Source organism: Canis lupus, chromosome 7 (genome assembly GCF_011100685.1).
Source record: "Canis lupus familiaris isolate Mischka breed German Shepherd chromosome 7, alternate assembly UU_Cfam_GSD_1.0, whole genome shotgun sequence".
NCBI lineage: Eukaryota > Metazoa > Chordata > Mammalia > Carnivora > Canidae > Canis > Canis lupus.
The window spans coordinates 27,674,964-27,694,939 of record NC_049228.1 but is presented as its reverse complement, the minus strand read 5'-3'; the positions used below and the strand labels follow the sequence as shown (position 1 = coordinate 27,694,939).

The 19,976-nt window shown below is 35.6% G+C and overlaps 1 long non-coding RNA gene across 2 annotated transcripts in view; it reads right to left on the bottom strand.

Moving 5' to 3' along the window:
• The window catches only part of LOC119872528, a 101,007-nt gene that overhangs the window by 12,923 nt on the left and 68,108 nt on the right, over window positions 1-19,976 (bottom strand). Inside the window, exons 1-4 of one of the 2 annotated variants that reach the window (XR_005362093.1) lie at window positions 18,631-18,811; window positions 17,156-17,203; window positions 12,750-12,804; window positions 10,721-10,845 (exon numbers count right to left, since the gene is read on the bottom strand). This is a non-coding gene — a long non-coding RNA (uncharacterized LOC119872528). Of the gene's footprint in view, window positions 1-10,720; window positions 10,846-12,749; window positions 12,805-17,155; window positions 17,204-18,630; window positions 18,812-19,976 lie in introns of those variants that run through there. The other variant, XR_005362094.1, reaches the window with a different exon arrangement.

The window sequence follows — 19,976 nt, the reverse complement described above, 5'->3', positions numbered from 1 at the left end:
TTGTACAGTCATGATTAATTAAGCCTTTGATAGGGGCCTCCAGTCCCTCTCCCCTCCCAGGAGATAGGAATGTACAGGCTGAAAGTTCTAACCCTCTTAAACTTCAAGTTAGCTCCTCCTCTTGCAACTCCCTGCCATTCTTGGGTGACCTGGGGAAACCAAGTCACTTCCTTAACATGACAAAAGATGCCTTTACTACTCTCAACACTTAGCAGATTTAGGGTTTTAGGAACTCTGTGCTGGGAATGAGAAGGAAGACCAAATATATATTTCTTATTATAATCATAAATTGTAAATGCTTGCTTTTTATTGGAAAGATTGATTTGTTTCCCAGAAATACAAGGTCTCCAATTGGAAAGAAAATATTTGTTACTGGATTTTTTTTTTCCAGGTCTGATCAAATCCCCTAGCAAGGATGTCACAATGGTTGATATCATCAAGAAGGTGAAGGACAATGAGAAGTAGTACAACAATATTTGTCAAGGTTTCCTAACTTTATTTTTTTTAAAGATTTAGAATTTTTTATTTTTAAAAAAATATTTTATTTATTTATTCATGAGAGACACAGAGAGAGAGAGAGACACACAGGCAGAGGGAGAGGCAGGCTCCAAGCAGGGAGCCTGACAGGGGACTGGATCCTGGGTCTCCAGGATCACTCCCGGGGCAAAGGCGGTGCTAAACTGCTGAGCCACGGGGGCTGCCCAGTTTCCTAACTTTAAATGGGCTTGATTGCAAGGAAGACTGTTAAAAATCATAGCTTCTTCTGCTGTACTAGGCTTCTGATTCTAAAATTGGGACCTATTTCTAAAACTTCAGGCCATTCAGTAAATAATCTGGTGAGAATATATGTACGCATCAGGTAGTATGCTAGGAATTGTGTTGAGGACAATCCAAGGAAGAATAGAAAACATGACTCCTATACTCTGCAAAATCTATCATCTATTTTTGGAAATGAAATATTATTATACAATGATAATGATAATGGTAACTAAGGCATGATAGTGTCAAAATAAAATAAGATGGAGATCAGGTTTGAAGATCCCCTGGGCAGACAAAACCAGCTAAGACTCTTAAGCAAAACTTAATCTGATTTACTTCATGAATATAAATGCAATTTAACTTGGATTATTTTTCATAAATGCCTCTAAAAATCTTAAATGAAACTTGTCATCTTAAAATGGTATAAGATAATCACTTTTAACCAATCCCCTACCACCTGGAAAATTCTTTTTTTTTTTTTTAAGATTTTATTTATTTATTTATTCATGAGAGACAGAGAGAGAGAGAGAGACAGAGACAGAGACACAGGCAGCGGGAGAAGCAGGCTCCACGCAGGGAGCCCGATGTGGGACTCGATCTCGGGACCCCATGAACACGCCCTGGGCCGAAGGCAGGTGCTAAACCGCTGAGCCACCAGGGATCCCCTGGAAAATTCTATTGTAATAATCACTGTCATCATCATCATTGTAAAGGTTAAACAGCTTCCTCATTTTCACTTTATGTCACCCTGTAACATTATGCCTCTAAGCTTCATGTAACTTTTGGGTTTGAAGTCTCCCTGTTCAAGATTATTTTGTTTCTCATTTAATAAAATATTCATATCAGGTAAATATCTCTGAATTTTCTTTTGACAGTAGATAATCAGTACAGTGAAAGTTGAGATCAAAATAAGTGGGTACTTCTTTAAGTCTAAGGAAGTCCTTGGAATGAAAAAGAGAAAAAAATATCATTTTACTATAAAATAGCCATTATATAACAACTCTGACTTTTATCACACCAGAAAATGCTAACTTATGTACTTAAACAGGGTACTTCTTGTTCTCTCATGAAAAGATCAAAGAACATTTGAATCTCTTCCAGCATTTTCAGAAACAAGCCAGCAAAACTAGTTCACAAATATACTAGGTTTCATAGAAATAAATGTATGTTAATCTTCAAACCAACTTGATTGATCTTTAGATGAAATCCACAGTAACCTCACTATAACATTTTTATCATTATATGTAACATTTTCATAAACTTTAAGCTTTCTAAAGCAACTTTAAAAGAATTTTTTTTATTTTTTATTTTTTATTTTTTTTATTTATTTATTTTTTTAAAGAATTTTTTTTTAATTAAAATTTTTGTCTATGTGGCTTCTGTGCTACTTCTGTGCCAGTAAGTGTTGGGTCTCCCTTTGATAATATTCTAGGTTTGGAAGAGATAGTGAAATGGAAGAGTATTCATTTTGATACTCACCAATGGTCTCCTAAATTTTAAAGATAGATCACTACTGGCAGTCATTGAGGAGTAGAATTGGGAAAATACAACAAAGATCACTTGAATATAAGCTGCATGAGGAAATGTATCCTTAATGCTCAGAACATTCCTTGGCACACAATATGCATTCATTTACTAGACAATGAATGAAAAGTGTATGTGAATATAGTTTAGGATACAATTGAAAGGCATCATGTGCATTCTCCTTGGTTATAAGTTCTCACCAGCTTCATTTACCTTATCTATTTGCTATTTTGTCTATTTAATGTCATCCAACTCGGTACACTGGACAGTATGTGAATGAGTGTATGTGTATGTGGGTGTGTGTATATAATATGAAATTACCTACTTACTGTCTGTCTCCTCTACTAGACCCTGTACTCTGTGTCATATAAATCCTGTATCTTCAGCAACTACCTCAGTGCCAGACATATCGTAAGTGTTATGAAATATTTGTTGAATTAGCCAACTACAATTTGAATAAATCTATTAACATTCTTCACATTTTTTAATTTAAATTCAATTAGCCAACATATAGTGCATCATTAGTTTTGGATGTAGAGTTCAATAATTCACCAGTGCATAAGCTGCACTTAGTGTTCATCACATCATGTCCTCTTTACTGCCCATCACCCAATGAACCCATCCCCCCACCACCTCCCCCTCCAGTAACCCTCAGTTTGTTCCCTATAAATAAGTGTCATTCGTGGTTTTTCTCCCTCTCTGAAGACTTCCCATTCGGTTTTCCCTCCCTTCCCCTATGATCCTTTGTAGTGTTTCTTATAGTCCACTTATGAGTGAAACCATATGATAGTTGCCTTTCTCTGATTGATCTATTTCGCTCATCATAAATACACTCCAGTTCCATCCATGTTGATGTAAATGGTAAGTATTCATCCTTTCTGATGGCTAAATAATATTCCACATCTTCTTTACCCATTCATCTGTCAATGAACCTCTCGGCTCTTTCCACAGTTTGGCTATTGTGGACATTGCTGCTATGAACACTGGGGTGCAGGTCACTACATTTGTATCTTTGGGGTAAATACTTAGTAGTGCAATTGTTGGGTCATAGTATAGCTCTATTTTTAACTTCTTAAGGCAACATCCATACTGTTTTCCAGAGTGGCTGCACCAGCTTGTATTCCTACCAACAGTGTAAGGGAGTTCCTCTTTATCCACATCCTCACCAACATATGTTGTTAACTGACTTTAATTTTAGCCATTCTAACTAGTGTGAGATAGTATTTCATGGTGGCTTTTATTTGTATTTCCCTTATACCAAGTGATGTTAAGCATTTTTTCATGTGTCTGTTGGCCGTTTGTTTTGTCTTCTTCAGAGAAATGTCTGTTCATGTCTTCTGCCCATTTCTTGACTGAATTCTGTTTCTTGGGTATTGAGTTTGATAAGTTCTTAATAGATCTTGGATACTAGCCCTTTATCTGATATGTCATTTACAAATATCTTCTCCTATTCCATAGGTTGTCTTTTAGTTTTGTTAACTGTTTTCTTTGCTGCACAGAAGTTTTTATCTTGATGAAGTCCCAACAGTTCATTTTTACTTTTGTTTCTCTTGCCTTTGGAGACGTGTCTAGCAAGAAATTGCTGTGGCCAAGGTTGAAAAGATTGCTGCCTGTGTTCTAGAATTTTGATGGATTCCTGTCTCACATTTAGGTATTTCATTCATTTTGAATTTATCTTTGTGTATGTTGTAAGAAAATGGTCCAGTTTCATTCTTTTGTGTGTGGCTGTCCAATTTTCCCAACACCATTTGTTGAAGAGACTATCTTTTTTCCATTGGATATTCTTTCCTGTCGAAGACTAGTTGGTCACAGAGTTGAAGGTCCATTTCTGGGTTTTCTATTCTGCTTCATTGATCTATGTGTCTGCTTTTGTGCCAATAACATACTGTCTTGATGATCACAGCTTTGTAATACAGCTTGAAGTCAGGCATTGAGATGCCACCAGCTTTGGTTTTCTTTTTCAACATTCCTCTGGGTATTGAGGGTCTTTTCTGGTTCTATACTGTCCCTCACAATTTTTTATGTCTAAAAATAAAATAAGTGTATTAATCTATAAGTGGTTCTCAGTGAACCACTATGTGGTATTTCCACATAGGAGCATCTAGAGATGTACTGGGAGAGTTTTTTATTTTCCTAATGCCAGTGAGTATCACTGGTTCTTACTGACTAGGTGCCAGGCAAACTAAATACATTGTACTTATTAGGCTAGTTCCACACATTGAAGAATTGCCCTGTTCAAAATGTCATAGAGAAACTACTCAGAATTTTATTCCTTAAAAGCATTTCTCGTTCTAAAAGTAAGTGGAAGTATATATTTTAAAAATTATTGTTTCAAAATGCAAACATGAGTATCAAGCTAACATCATCTAGTAAGGTTTTTGCCTTGCTTCCTATTTGCCTTTAGGTATGTTCCTGGCTGGCACATTGCTCTCAGGTACAGTATGTGGACTATATGAACAAAAAGACCAGTTTTTTTAGTGTGGACCCCAAACTACTGTCCCTGTTCCTCACAGATCCCAAACTAGCCTGGGAAATCTTTTCTGACCCTTGTATATCAATTTAGTCCCACCTGATAGGATCTGGGAAATAGAATAAGGCCAAAAGGCTCTCTAATCTACCCACCCTAAAAAAAAAAAAAAAATCTATCAAAGCTCCCCAAACAAGCAATCTCCCTCTTATGAGCCATAAAAGTGATCTTCCTTATTTCCTAAGCCTCCTGCTCTGGAAGAAAGGCTCTGGTAATTGCTACCATTTTTCTGATGACTTATTTGTAGCTTGTGTAAGATAAGCTCTTTCTCACTAAGTTCCCTTAATCACAGCCCTTTGATTTTCCTGCTCCTAGGACAGCAGCAAAACAGTGACCTTGCCCTTTTGTAAAGTAACACCAGATAGAGGGACTGACTACTCAGAGCCTATGGTTATCTCTCTTTTATGTAAGTGTTTCTCAATAGTTCATCCAAGGGTCAAAAATCACAGTGATTCACAAACTTTGTTTCACACTCCTGTTGCAATTTTCACCTGCTTGCTAGCTCCAGGATGAAATGTACAGTCTTTTTCCAAAGTTCTACAACATTTAATTTTATTTTTTTCCTGACCAGAATATTTTCACCTCAGTTTTCTTTATTATTTTTTTTTTTTATTTCTTGGATTGAATGATTGATTTGGTCCTAGCTTTTTTATCAGTTGATGTGATTACCTCACAGGATAAAGCATATTATCAACTTGGAATATGTCCATCCATATTTTTCTCCCTAATCAACACCTTTTACAGATTACATGAGTCATGAATTGTGTGTGTGTGTCCATATATATACAGAATTTTTAAAAAATCATTGTTTATCTTTGAAGTTAGGATCATATCATGAGCACTTTACTATGCCATGCTTTTTTTCTTTCTAATACTTTATGGGGTATTTCTCTAAGCCATCTATTACAGCTCTAGTTCACAACTTTGAGTACCTGCAAAATATCTCATGGAAGGGATGGAATAATTTATTCACTTCTCTAACAATGAACATCCATTTTATCCTCAGTTTTTGACACTTTAAACAACACAGGAATAAACTTCTTCACACAATATATAGAAACATGCTTATATATTTTTTTTAATTTATTTATTTATTTATTTATTTATTTATTTATTTATTTATTTATTTATGATAGTCACAGAGAGAGAGAGAGAGGCAGAGACACAGGCAGAGGGAGAAGCAAGCTCCATGCACCAGGAGCCCGATGTGGGATTCGATCCTGGGTCCCCAGGATCGCGCCCGGGCCAAAGGCAGGCGCCAAACTGCTGCGCCACCCAGGGATCCCCATGCTTATATTTTTATTTCTGTAAGATAGATACTCAAGAATAAAATGATTACATCAAATAGTATGTATCTTTTTTCTTTAATAAGAAAATGTGGGAGTACTTTATCATCTTCATTATCATCATGATTGAAGTTAACAAATGACAAATCCATGACAGGAAATGTTTTATATAATTTTACATCACTGATTCAGGACTCACTGATATAGATACATAATACAAATAGAAGATATATGAAAAATACATCTTTGGAAATGAACACAACACTCTTGTGGATGTGAAACTTAAAATATAGAATGTTTTTTAAGTATGTAGCAGAGGGATGCCTGGGTTGCTCAGTGTGAGCATCTGCCTTTAGCTCAAGTCATGATCCTGGGGTCCTGGGATCGAGTCCTGCACTGGGCTCCCCACAGAGAGCCTGCTTCTCCCTCTGCCTATGTCTCTGCCTCTCTCTTTGTGTCTCTCATGAATAAATAAATAAATTCCTTTTTTAAAAAAAAAGTTTGTAGCAGAAAGTGAAATGGACTGTCTCAGCCTAACTTAGCAGTGCCTGAACAAAGTATCCCCTCCTGAGATGTTAGCTTCAGAATGTGAATTCTGAAAAAACTGCATCTTTAGAATGTTCCACAGGAATACTAGGGATCTGGTCTAAATTTTCAATGATGATTGTCATTTCATACAAACCTTCCATCCATTAAGAATTGCCAGACCGGACAACATAGCATTACAAGAGTTACTACCTTATCTCTTGTAAGTCAATTAGAAGACAAAACCAAGAACAAAATGTCTTCAAAATACAGAGCAGATCATGCTTCTCTCTTAGGAAGGGTTAGAATGATTGATGGGACCAGATATGCAATGATTTTTACCAATTGGTAGATGTAGATTTGATCATAGTATCTGCAAGTCTAGTCTAGTAGACACTGCTCTCAGTACCACTGCTGACCTACAGCAAGTTACACCTATGGGCAAATTGGCCATGCCAGTCTGCATTCTCTCCACCCACTATTTCAGAAGACTTTAACACATGAATACATAAGTCACTGTATTTTTCAGCAGCACACTCTATGGTCATCATCCAAGCAGCAGAGTGCAACCTCATTCACTAGGAAAAAATGTGTAGAATAATTTAACACAATCCGACAGGCTTAAACAATCCTACTACCTACTCTCAGCAAATAAAATGTTTTAGCTCTAATCTGTTCCATCCTAATCTTAGCTACTACTCTAAGACTTCATACATCAAAACTACAAAGCATAAAATTACAATCTCTAAGCCAAAGCTTATTCTGGATTCTAGTAGCAGACCTTTTTTTATTAAATTTTTTTTATTGGAGTTCAATTTGCCAACATTTAGCATAACACCCAGTGCTCATCCCACCAAGTGCCCCCCTCAGTGCCCATCACCCAGTCACCCCAACCCCCTACCCACCTCCCCTTCCACTACCCCTGTTCATTTCCCAGAGTTAGGTGTCTCTCATGTTTTGTCACACTCACTGATATTTTCACTCATTTTCTCTCCTTTCCCTTTATTCCCTTTCACTAATTTTTATATTCCCCAAATGAATGAGACCATATAATGTTTGTCCTTTTCCAATTGACTTATTTCATTCAGCATAATACCCTCCACGTCAAAGCAAATGGTGGTATTTGTCGTTTCTAATAGGCTGACTAATATTCCATTGTATACATATATCACAGCTTCTTTATCTATTCATCTTTTGATGGACACCGAGGCTCCTTCCACAGTTTGGCTATTGTGGACATTGCTGCTATAAACATCGGGGTGCAGGTGTCCCGGCGTTTTATTGCATCTGTATCTTTGGGGTAAATCCCCAGCAGTGCAATTGCTGAGTCATAGGGCAGATCTATTTTTAACTCTTTGAGGAACCTCCACACAGTTTTCCAGAGTGGCTGCACCAGTTCACATTCCCACCAACAGTGCAAGAGGGTTCCCCTTTCTCCACATCCTCTCCAACATTTGGTGTTTCCTGTCTTGTTAATTTTCGATATTCTCACTGGTGTGAGGTGGTATCTCATTGAGGTTTTGATTTGTATTTCCCTGACGGCCAGTGATGCAGAGCATTTTCTCATGTGCTTGTTGGCCATGTCTATGTCTTCCTCTGTGAAATTTCTGCTCATATCTTTTGCCCATTTCTGGGTTGGATTGTTTGTTTCTTTGTTGTTGAGTTTAATAAGTTCTTTATAGATGTTGGATACTAGCCCTTGATCTGATAGGTCATTTGCAAATATCTTCTCCCATTCTGTAGGTTGTCTTTGAGTTTTGTTGACTGTTAATTTTGCTGTGCAGAAGCTTTTTATCTTGATGAAGTCCCAATAATTCATTTTTGCTTTTGTTTCTTTTGCCTTCGTGGATGTATCTTGCAAGAAGTTGCTGTGGCCAAGTTCAAAAAGGGTGTTGCTGTGTTTTCCTCTAGGATTTTGATGAAAATCTTGTCTCACATTTAGATCTTTCATCCATTTTGAGTTTATCTTTGTGTATGGTGTAAGAGAATGGTCTAGTTTCATTATTCTGCATGAGGATGTCCAATTTTCCCAGCACCATTTATTGAAGAGACTGTCCTTTTTCCAGTGGATAGTCTTTCCGGCTTTGTCGAATATTAGTTGATCATAAAGTTGAGGGTCCACTTCTGGATTCTCTATTCTGTTCCATTGATCTATGTGTAGCAGACCTTTAAAAACTAACATGAATTGGAGGTCAAGTAGTTGAGCACCCCTTTATTATTCGGCCAACTAGTATCTATCTACATTTTCTTGTTATCCTGGTGATTATACCACTTACAAGCTTAACTGAATGCAATCTTCTCAAATTATGAGCTCTTGTAGTCTATTTATTACTCTGGTCTTCCAAACCAGAAATGGATACAAACTTCTCCCTCGTACTATCAAGGAAAGGCCCTCAGCTTCACCATCAGCACCCAGAGCTGAAATTCTACTTAAACTATTCCTTGTATTGTTATATGTAAATAAAAATGATTATTGTCAGATGATACATTGATATGGAGAAAAAAATTAAAAATTAACCCACTATGTACATCTGCATTGTGTGATCTACACATACTATTTTATTAGTATACAGATGTTTAATTATACATAATACTATTTATAATTGTGCATTAAATTATTTGCCCCATTCACATAATAAGCATGCACATTAATTATTCATCTTATATAATACATATGATGGTGTATCATCCATAAACCCCAAACCACATGAATAGTATATACCACATATCACCATTAATATCACATAGGACATCATATTATTGATCACCCATAGCACATCTACTCAAATTAATCTTTGTCACTGTGTTTATCATAGCCATTATCTTTCCTTAATCACCATGCTTCAAGAAACTAGCAACCTACTCAGGTTATAAACTTCTTTCCTCTCCAGCCCCATAATATGTGGGGCTTTTTAATGGGAAACTATATCTGGCATCTGATTCTTACTTCAGGACCATCTCACCTAAAATTGTCTATCTATTCCTTTACATAAGACGTCTCAATGGACTAATGACTAATCAGCTCATGCTCACACATAAATGTCTGGTCCCAGATGTTTGGTATTTTTTAATTTATGGGGGGATGCTGGGTAGCTGAGCTTAAACTGAATATTATTTACCAAAATCATAACCATAAATTGTTAATTGGTCAGTGCTCATAGGAAATATAAAAACTTAATTATAAATGTGTACACATATTATCATCAAACAAAATTAGCTTAGTAAACCTCCTCACCTCCCCCATAGACTGTTAGCTGTATAGAAAATAAGTTTATCTTGCCAAACCCCCAAAATAAGACTCTGTAACATAGAAGGCCCAAATAATCATAATTATTCCATAATTTATATATTTTCTCCAATCATAGTCTCAACTAAAACATACTCTAGTCCAACTCTTAATTACTAAAATTTAAAAACACTAAACTTTATCCAAATATGAGGTCTAATGGGATAGAAATTTTTTATTCTCTATTAAGTTCAATTTTGTCTTTCAAGACTGACATAGCACCTAATATTTTGAGATTTTTATGAAAAAGTATTTCTCTAGATCTTATTTAGATAATGTAGTTTAACAATTAAAGCAAGGTACTGAAAATGCCTATATGAGTTTATAAAATTCCATAAACTCATAGGCTTGGTCCTATTTTTTATTTATTTTGTATCAAATTATACATGCAATTATATGCATCCCAGTGAGAATGTCTTCTAGATCAGTAACCATAAAAGGAGCAGGCCTCAAGCTCATAAGTAGTTTATTATGCCTTGCTCAACCATACCCCCATGAGAGATAGTGATAAAAATCATTCTAAACAAAAGTTTGATGAAGTTATATTAACTTACTATGAGAGTTGATAAATTTTGTACCAACCACCGTAGTCATACAGTTAACACAAATTAATAAAATTTTGGTGTAAAGCATGTTTAAGATAATTTAATAATAAATTTTAATTAACTATAAGAAACTGCAACTAAAACCAAAACAACCTACTACAGTGACTTTAATATTTCTGGTTACACAATAGCTAAGATCCAAACTCAGATTAGATACTCCACTATGCTCAACCCTACACCCAAATAATTAGTATAACAAATTACTCACCAGATTACTACTAGCAATAGCTTAAAACTCAAAGGACTTGGCATCCTCTTCTATGACTGATAAATCCAGATAAGACTCAGCACCTCTTGCTAATCCATACTACCTACCACCGTCTTCAGCGAACCCTAAAAGAGAATTATAGTAGGTATAAATATTAGCATAAACATATTAGATAAATGTATATCTTATGAGGTAGAAAGAAATGGACCACTTATTCTACTTTGAGAACATTAAATATCATGCAAAAGCTTTTATGAAGCTGAAGACTAAGGAGGAATTTAGTAATAATTTAAGAACAGAGCTTCATTGAATTAGGCCATGAAGCACGCACACATCATCTGTCACTCTCCTCACATACTAATTTTATATTTATGACCATTTATAATTATCTAACATGTGAGAGGAGACAAGTGTGCTTGGACAAACCAAGGTGTAAATAAAGCACCTTATTTACTCTGGAAATTTCATCTTAAAATGACCACTTCTTTTTTATTTTTTTTTTAAGATTTTATTTATTCATTCATGAGACACACACAGAGAGAAGCAGAGACATAGGCAGAGGGAGAAGCAGGCTCCATGCAGGGAGCCTGATGTGGGACTCGATCCTGGGACTCCAGGATCACGCCCTGTGCTCAACCGCTGAGCCACCCAGGCATCCCTGATCACTTCTTTTTTAAAGATTTTATTTATTTATTTGAGAGAGCATGCAAGTGGAGGGGGGAAGGGAGAATCTCAAGCAGACTCCACTCAAGTGTGGACCCCAAGGTGGGACTCCAGCTATGACTCTGAAACCATGACCTAAACTGAAACCAAGAGTCAGATGTCCAAACTACTGAGCCACCCAGGTGCCCCTAAAATGACCACTTTGAACTAAAGTGAAGCAAAACTTTACTATAAACCTAACAATTATATTTAAATGAAATAAGGTATTTATTTACAAAGACAAATATAGGGGATAGAAATCTTACTGAGTGCTATGGAGAAAATACTGTAAAAGAATGATGAAGTAATTAAAGTATTAGAAAGTAAAGTTCACCCTTTTACATTTTGCATAATGAATTAACTAGAACAATTTCACAAAGAGAACTTAAGTCAACTATTCCAAATCCAGATGAGCTACTTTCAGAGACTTTAAGGAACAAATCTATCCATTTGGCGAAATAGTGAGAAGGTCTATAAATACAAGTGAAAAGCCTGGTAACCTGGGGGGTAGCTGGTTCTCTAGGAGAGACTTTCAGTTCAACTTTAAAGTTAACTAAAAAGGTAATAAGTCCTACATGAAAGTAAAGTTTAATCTAAAAAGGTACAGCTCCTTAGACATTGGAAATAAACTTCCTTAGCAGGTAAATATTTATAAATCCACATTTGGCTTAAAAGCAGCTATCAGGGATCCCTGGGTGGCACAGCGGTTTAGCGCCTGCCTTTGGCCCAGGGCGCGATCCTGGAGACCCGGGATCGAATCCCACATCGGGCTCCCGGTGCATGGAGCCTGCTTCTCCCTCTGCCTTTGTCTCTGGCGCTCTCTCTCTCTCTGTCTCTCAGTCTTTCATGAATAAATAAATAAATAAATAAATAATCTAAAAAAAAAAAAAAAAGCAGCTATCAGCTAAGAAATACTCAAGCTCAACAATTTTATTTTAATTCTAATAACAAAAATTGACTCCTAATACAAGATTGGAATAATTAATTAACAAAAGAAATACTGTTAATATTAGTAACAAGAATTATTTTGTTACAAGCTTCTATCGGATTAAATAACCACTGATAGATAGCAATTAAATAAATTTAACCTAATAATTAATTATTTATTAAATCAATTGTTAGTCCAATACAAGCATGCGACACAAAAAAAGATTTTTTAAAGTAAGAGGAATTCAGCAAACATAAGCTCCACCTGTTTACCAAAAACATCACCTCTAGCATTTCTACTATTGGATGCATTGCCTACCCAGTGATGTGTGTTTAACAGCCACAGTATCTTGACCATGCAAATGTAACACATTGATTTGTTCTCTAAGTAAGGACTTACATGAATGGCCACATGAGGGTTTTACTGGCTCTTCCTTTCAATCAGTGAAATTAACCTTTGCAGGAATGACAAGATCAGAAGACTTTATGGAGCTTTAATCTAAATATAAACCTTTTTAACCACACTGAGGAATGATAAAAAAATTCAGTGGATTAATAATTTTGTGAGGTGACCTCAGAGTATAAAATAACTTCTGAGTGATTGAAATTTAGACCAAACTACTTGAAATCTATTTTATCAGTTACTGATCCAAAGTTGATCAACAGAACAAGTTGCCCTGGAGATAACAGTGCAATCCTATCCCATTCCAGAATTCATATTGACAATATGGTTTACAACCTCAGTGATGATCAGGATATCCTAGTGTTGTACAGTATTAATAGGGCTTCTGTTCAGTTATTAAAGTTTTACATCACCTGAGTTGACTAGAGTGATCCAGGTCAATTTCTATTTAATATTTTTCCCCATAGGAAAAGACAAGAGAAATAAGACCAACTTGAGAAAATTTCCTTCAATCTGATACATTATATAATCTTAATGTAATTAATTTCTGTCAGCCCAGACCAAGACCAGGGCTTGTTAATGAGGAAGTCTGATAACTGCATAAAACTTGACCCTTTATAACTAGCTGTTCAAATCCTCTTCTTAATGGTATATTCATAATTAATCTTCTGTTAATTATTTTTATTTTACTTGCTGTAGCACTTCTTATATTATTTAAATGAAAGTATTAGGTTATATAGAATTTCATAAAGGACCAAACATTATTGGCCCTCATCATCTACTTTAACCATCACCAATGCCTTCAAATTCTTTATCAAAGAATCTTCACAATCATTATCATTAACATCTATATCATTCACCAGTCCTAGCCTTTACACTAATGTTAACAATATGTATTTCACTGCCCATACTGTACCCACTAATCAACATAAATATAGGTGTATTAGTCATATTAACTGTAGTAAGTTTAGCTGTTTGTTCTATTCTCTGATCAGGATGACCTTCAGATTCAAAATATGCCTTAATTGGTGTATGCTGAGCTTTAGCACAATTTCATATGAAGTAAACTAGCAATTATTCTATTATCAGCACTACTAGTAAATGAACCATTTACATCAACCCTAATTATTACTCAAGAGTATTTATGATTAACTTTTTCATCATGACCACTAGCCATAATAGGATTTATTTCAATCCCAGCAGAAACCAACTGAGCCTCTTTTGACTTAACAGAGGGAGAATCAGAATTTGTCTCTGATTTTAGTGCCAAATATGCAGCAGGCCCATTTGCTCTCTTTTTCTGGCAGAAACATGTCAACACTATCATAATAAATACTTTAACAATTGTTTTCCTAGAATTTCACAATCCTTACATACCAGAAATGTATGCAATTAACTGCATTATCAAAACCCTTCTTCTGTTTTCTTTTTATGAATCCAAGCATCATAACCACAATGCTCATATGACCAATTTACACCTCTTATGAAAAAATTTCTTCTCACTAACACTAACATTATGCATATGATATGTATCAAATCCCATTATTAAGGCAAATATCCTGCCACAAGCATTATAAATATGTCTAATAAAAGAATTACTTTGATAGAATAAATAACAGAGGGTTAAGCCCTCTTATTTCTAGAATTATAGGGATTAAACCTAATCCTAAGAATTCAAAAATCTCCATGTTACCATACTACACCATGTCCTATGTATGGTAAGCTAAATAAACTATTGGGCCAATACCCCCAAGATGGTTTATATTCTTCCCATACTAATAAATCCTCTCATCTTTATTATTATGTCACTTATTATTATCACAAGTGCCATAATCATTATGTTAAGCTCACACTAATAATCTGAACTGGTTTCAAGACAAATATAATAAACAATATCCCAATCTAATTAAAAATTGTAATTCACAACCCATAGAGGTATCCATTAAATATTTCCTAACATAAGTCACCACATCTGTACTTCTCATAATAGCTATCATTATTAAACTAATATATTCTGGCCAATGAACAATTACTAAAATTTTTAATCTAACAGCACCCTTGTATTATTACAGTAGCCTTTATTATAAAACTTGAATTTTCCCCATTTTATCTTTGAGTACCAGAAGTTACACAAGGTATTCCGTTAATGATCAGAATTAGTTTTATTGACATGATAAAAACTTACCTATCAGTTTTATATCAAATCTCACCATGAGTCTTATATCAAGCTTCACAATCACTTAACCTAAATATATTAATAATTGCTACAAAAAAATAATTGCTACAGTATCAGTTATAGTTAGGATAAAGAGGAAGCCTTAACCAAACACAACTCTAAAAATTTTAGCCTATTCATCAATTGGCCATTTAGCCTGACTAGCTCTATCATGACTTATGAACAAAGCATCATAGCTCTAAATCTATTCATTTACATTATATTAACATTTACTACATTTGTATTATTTATTTACAGTCATCCACCACAAAACTTCCATACACATGAAATAGAATACCCTTAATTACTACTATGATTTTTCTAATTATATGATCCCTAGGAAGCCTCTCACCACTCACAAGGTGTTTTTTTTTCACCCAAATGAATAATTTTCCAAAACTAGAAGCATTATTATACCAACATTAAAAGCTATTCTAGGCCTACTTAATCTATAGTTCTACATACAATTAAGTTATTCTGTATCACTATAATTTCTATCAACAAGTAACAGAAATAAAATGACAATTTGCAAATATAAGCCAAGTAATTTTTTTACGTCCATTCATTATTGTATTGACATTGGTCCTTCCCCTAACACCAATATTATCAGTGTTGGACTAGGAATTTAGGTTTATGTGAACTAAACACCTTTAAAGCTCTCTGCATGTATTATCTTTGTCCCTGAAATACAGATTGCAGGTTATCTTGCATCAAGTGAGCACAAATCAAACACTTGAATTAAGCTAAATCCTCACTAAATATTCCAGTCAACTGGCTTTGATCTTTCCCAGCATTTAGGGGAAGCTCCTTTTTGGAATTTGCAATTCAATCTGTTATTCACCACAGGGCTTGGTAAAAACAGGACTCAACCTGTCTTTAGACTTTAGACTTAGTCTAATGCTTACTCAGCCATTTTACCTATGTTCATAAACCACTTACTATTAACAAATCATAAAGATATTGGCACATGTTTACAGTTTGGTGCTTGAACTGGAATTGTAGGAACCTCCCTAAGTCTTCTTATTTGTGCTGAATTAGGTCAACCCAGAGCTTTACTAAGAAATGATAAAATTTATAACATAATTGTTACTGTTCATAATAATCTTTCATATAGTAATATCTATTATAATTGAGGGCTTAGGCAGTTGAATAGTACTATGAATAGCCATAGCCACTAGAGCATTTCTTCAAATAAACAATATAAATTTTACTGCTTCCACCATCATTCTTATGTCTATTTGCCTCATCAATAATTGAAGAGGTGCTGGAACAGAATTAACAGTATATCTGCCCTTAGCCAGTAAGTTAGCCCACACAAGAGCTTCTGTATATTTGACTACCTTTTCACTACATTTAGCAGGTGTCTTATTGATTTTAGATACAATCGATTTTATTATTACAATTATCAATGTAAAACCACCAACACTATTTGTTTGATTGTTCTAATTATAGATGTAATATTACATTCCCAGTACTAGCAGCTAGTATTACTATACTATACAGATCATAAGTACCACTTCCTTTGATCCTGAAGGAGGAGGTGATCCAATTTTATATCAATATCTATTCTGATTCTTCATCCACACAGAAGAATATATTCTTATTTATGGGTTTGGAATAATTTCACATATTGTTGTATGTTACTCAGGTAAAAAGGTTTCTGGATATATAGGAGTAATATGAGTCATATAGGGGAGACAAAGTAACTCACAGATTTTCAACTGCACAAGGGGTCAGCACCTCTGACCCCTACATCATTCAAAGGTCAACTATACTTGCGACACTCGTATTACATCTGGTATATTTTAACCAAGACAGTGCACTCAAGTACCACACACAAATGAACCAATAAAAACATATGTAGACATTTTAGTCAGTAGTTCCAACAACCTCTCCCTTTACTCCTTAGCCCTTTCTGTTCTGTTTCATTTATATTTATCTCCAAATCTTTGATTTTTCTCCCATTGGGACCCCCCCTCCTGCCTTCTGGATTGGTGGCTAATATTGGTTTTGTTATATTAATCTCCAATGATTTTTAAAGAGTTTGACTTGATTCTCTTCACCTCTTGACACATCAGGTAGGATTCTCTTCCTTAGTTCTGACCCCTTGTGACTGCAATCCCATTTAGGACAGGTGCTAGGCATATGTCACCTTGGTTTCCTCCTCAGGGTGATTCAGATAACTTACCATCTGTGAGATGTGCTTTCCTGTGTAGATAAAGTGTCAGGCATTTATCTATTTAAGAAAAAAAAAGTCTACATTTATTCTTCAACACTCTGACTTCGATCTAAACATATCTAGAAACCTAAAGTTTTCTTTGCTCTTCTATTAATTCACACGTGTTCTTTTTAAAGATTTTATTTATTTATTTGAGAGAGAGCACGAGTAGGGGTAAGGGGAGAGGGAGAAAGAGAAGCAGATTCCCTGCTGAGTGGGAAGCCTGACACAGCGGTCCATGTCAGGACCCCAAGATCATGACCTGAGCCAAAGGCAGATGCTTAACAGACCAAGACATCCAGGCACCCCTAATTCAGTTTTCTGGTATCAAACTATCTTGAAGGAAATTTACGTAATGGTGGGACTTGTTAGTTAAGGACTCATTTGAGTTGGATTTGTTCTTATTCTGTTGGACTTTTAAGCTTTCATTTTACATCATTCTTTATCATTATTGCACCTCTTTGGGGCTTATGATCTCTGTAAGTGAGTGCATGAGTAAGTACACGGAACTGATAACTTAATGACAGTCTTAGAGAATGCGTACAGTTCTCAGCCAGGCCTCCACTAATTGAAGTTTAGTTAATTCTGGCTCTCCTCAGTTCTGAGGTAAACAGGAGTGTGGTGAACACTCACTAGAGGGGGGATCCATCAGGATGGGCAAAATGAATTTGCAAGCGGCATGTTTATCTGAAAATTCTCTTCCCTAGAAAATTCCTTTAAAATAGAGCTCTGTGCTCATACTTTGAAGCTTTTTTACTTAGACCACCTCACAGAAGACCTGCAATACTCTGAATAATGGTTCACTAGGGTAATGTAATTTCTCCAAGGCAGGGGTAAGCCTGTGGCCAAATCTGGTCCTGTTTGTTTTTGTATGACTTGCAAGCCAAGAATGGCTTTTATAGTTTCAAACAGTTTGGGAAAAAAAGCAAAAGAATATTAATATGTCATAACATGTGAAAATTATATGAAATTTAAATTTCAAGTTTCATTAAAACACATCCTCGCCCATGAACTTACATATTGTCTATGGCTGTTTTCAGCTACAGGAGCAGAGTCAAGCAGTTGCAACAGAGACAGTATGGTCCACAAAGCTGAAACATTGCTATCTGGACCTCTGCAGAAAATGTTAACTCCAACTCTAGGCTTAATGAGGAAAGGAGGCACATACAAAGTGATGATCTCTTTTACAAGCTTGTATAGGTACATCTTCTTTGCAGTTACGGGGACTGAACAAAGTCAAGGAACAGAGAAAAGAGAATGAGCTGGTACAGTATCAGTGCTTAACTCAAACCTTCCTTCAGGTAGTCTTAGGTGTCAGCCCTCTTCCCTGAAGCGCTCGCATTCAAACTGCTGCCTAGAAACCTGAAGCTGCAGAGTCTAGAACAGCAGTCAAAGATAGTGCATTGGGAATATGGCCAGGAATTATGAGTAAGCTTGGAACATACCTGTTATGCCTCCAAGGAGTGCCATACTCTCTGAGCTAACTTCCCCTTCCAAGCGTTCTAACTGGCCCTCCATCCAGAGAACAGAAAGGAAACTGCATGAGAGGTTTGGAAAAGAGGAGGCAATGAAGCAGGGAGTGGCTACTACCCCAAACAAGCCTGGGCAGTTGAGTTTCTGAAGATGAGAGAGCTTTGTAGAAAGCTACAGCAAGCAAAAGCTAGGCTGAGATGCCCAGGAGATAGACCAGTATCAGTAAATGTGTCTGCCACAAACAGAATATACTCCTGCAAAGGGCAGAGAGAGGAAGAGTGGCCTTTTTCACAAGCTGGAGAGAGAAAACAAGATCAGACAAGGTGGAATCAGGGGTGTCCTGCCCCTCCTTAGATGAACAAGGCTACAGGAATGTTCCTAAGAAAGAGATCCAATCTTCTTTGCACTGTAGTTTGTGTAGCTCTTTAAAAACTAAAAAGAGCTCTATGAAAAATGAGAGAAGATAAAATTATTGGTCTGATTGCAGCCCTAGAAAATTTAGTGAATCCTGTGATTAAAAAAAAAAAAAAATCAGGGACACCTGGGTGGCTCAGCTGTTGGGTGTCTGCCTTCAGCTCAGGGCGTAATCCTGGAGTCCTGAGATAGAGTCCCACATCAGGCTCCCTGCATGGAGCCTACTTCTTCCACCTGTGTCTCTGTCTCTCTCTCTCTCTCTGTCTCTCATGAATAAATAAATAAAATCTTTTTTAAAAAATAAAAATAAATAAAATTTAAAAATAAAAAAAAATCTTACCTACACCCCGAATTTACCATTTAATTGCTACCTACAAGCCATGCATGTATATATGTATAAATATAAATATATATATACATATAAATATCCTATAATCCTTGCAACAACTGAACAAGACAAATGGTAATAGAGTAGTATCCCTATTTCATTAATGAAGGAACCAAGAATTGGAGAGATTATGACTTACTCAAGGCCAAATAGCTGTAAGTGACAAAATGAAGATCTGAAGTCTTTCTGACTATTCACATAACCACATTTACTTTACAGATGACTACTACCATCTTCAAAAGACATTTTAAAAAGGCAGTTCCTCAAATTAAATATATGCCAGTTTATGCTAAGTATCATCTGCTAAATTAAGGAATAAACTAAGTAAAATAATTGAGGTGTCATAATTTTAAGTGATATAAGAATATGCTTGATCAGAAAATGATTTTTAGAAATTTCATTGTATTTCATGAGTGGCAGTTAGATGTAGCTTATTTAGTCTTATCATCAACATAATTTTACCTGGTACTAATGAATCAACTTATTAAATTTGATCTTTTCTGTGATGGCACACTC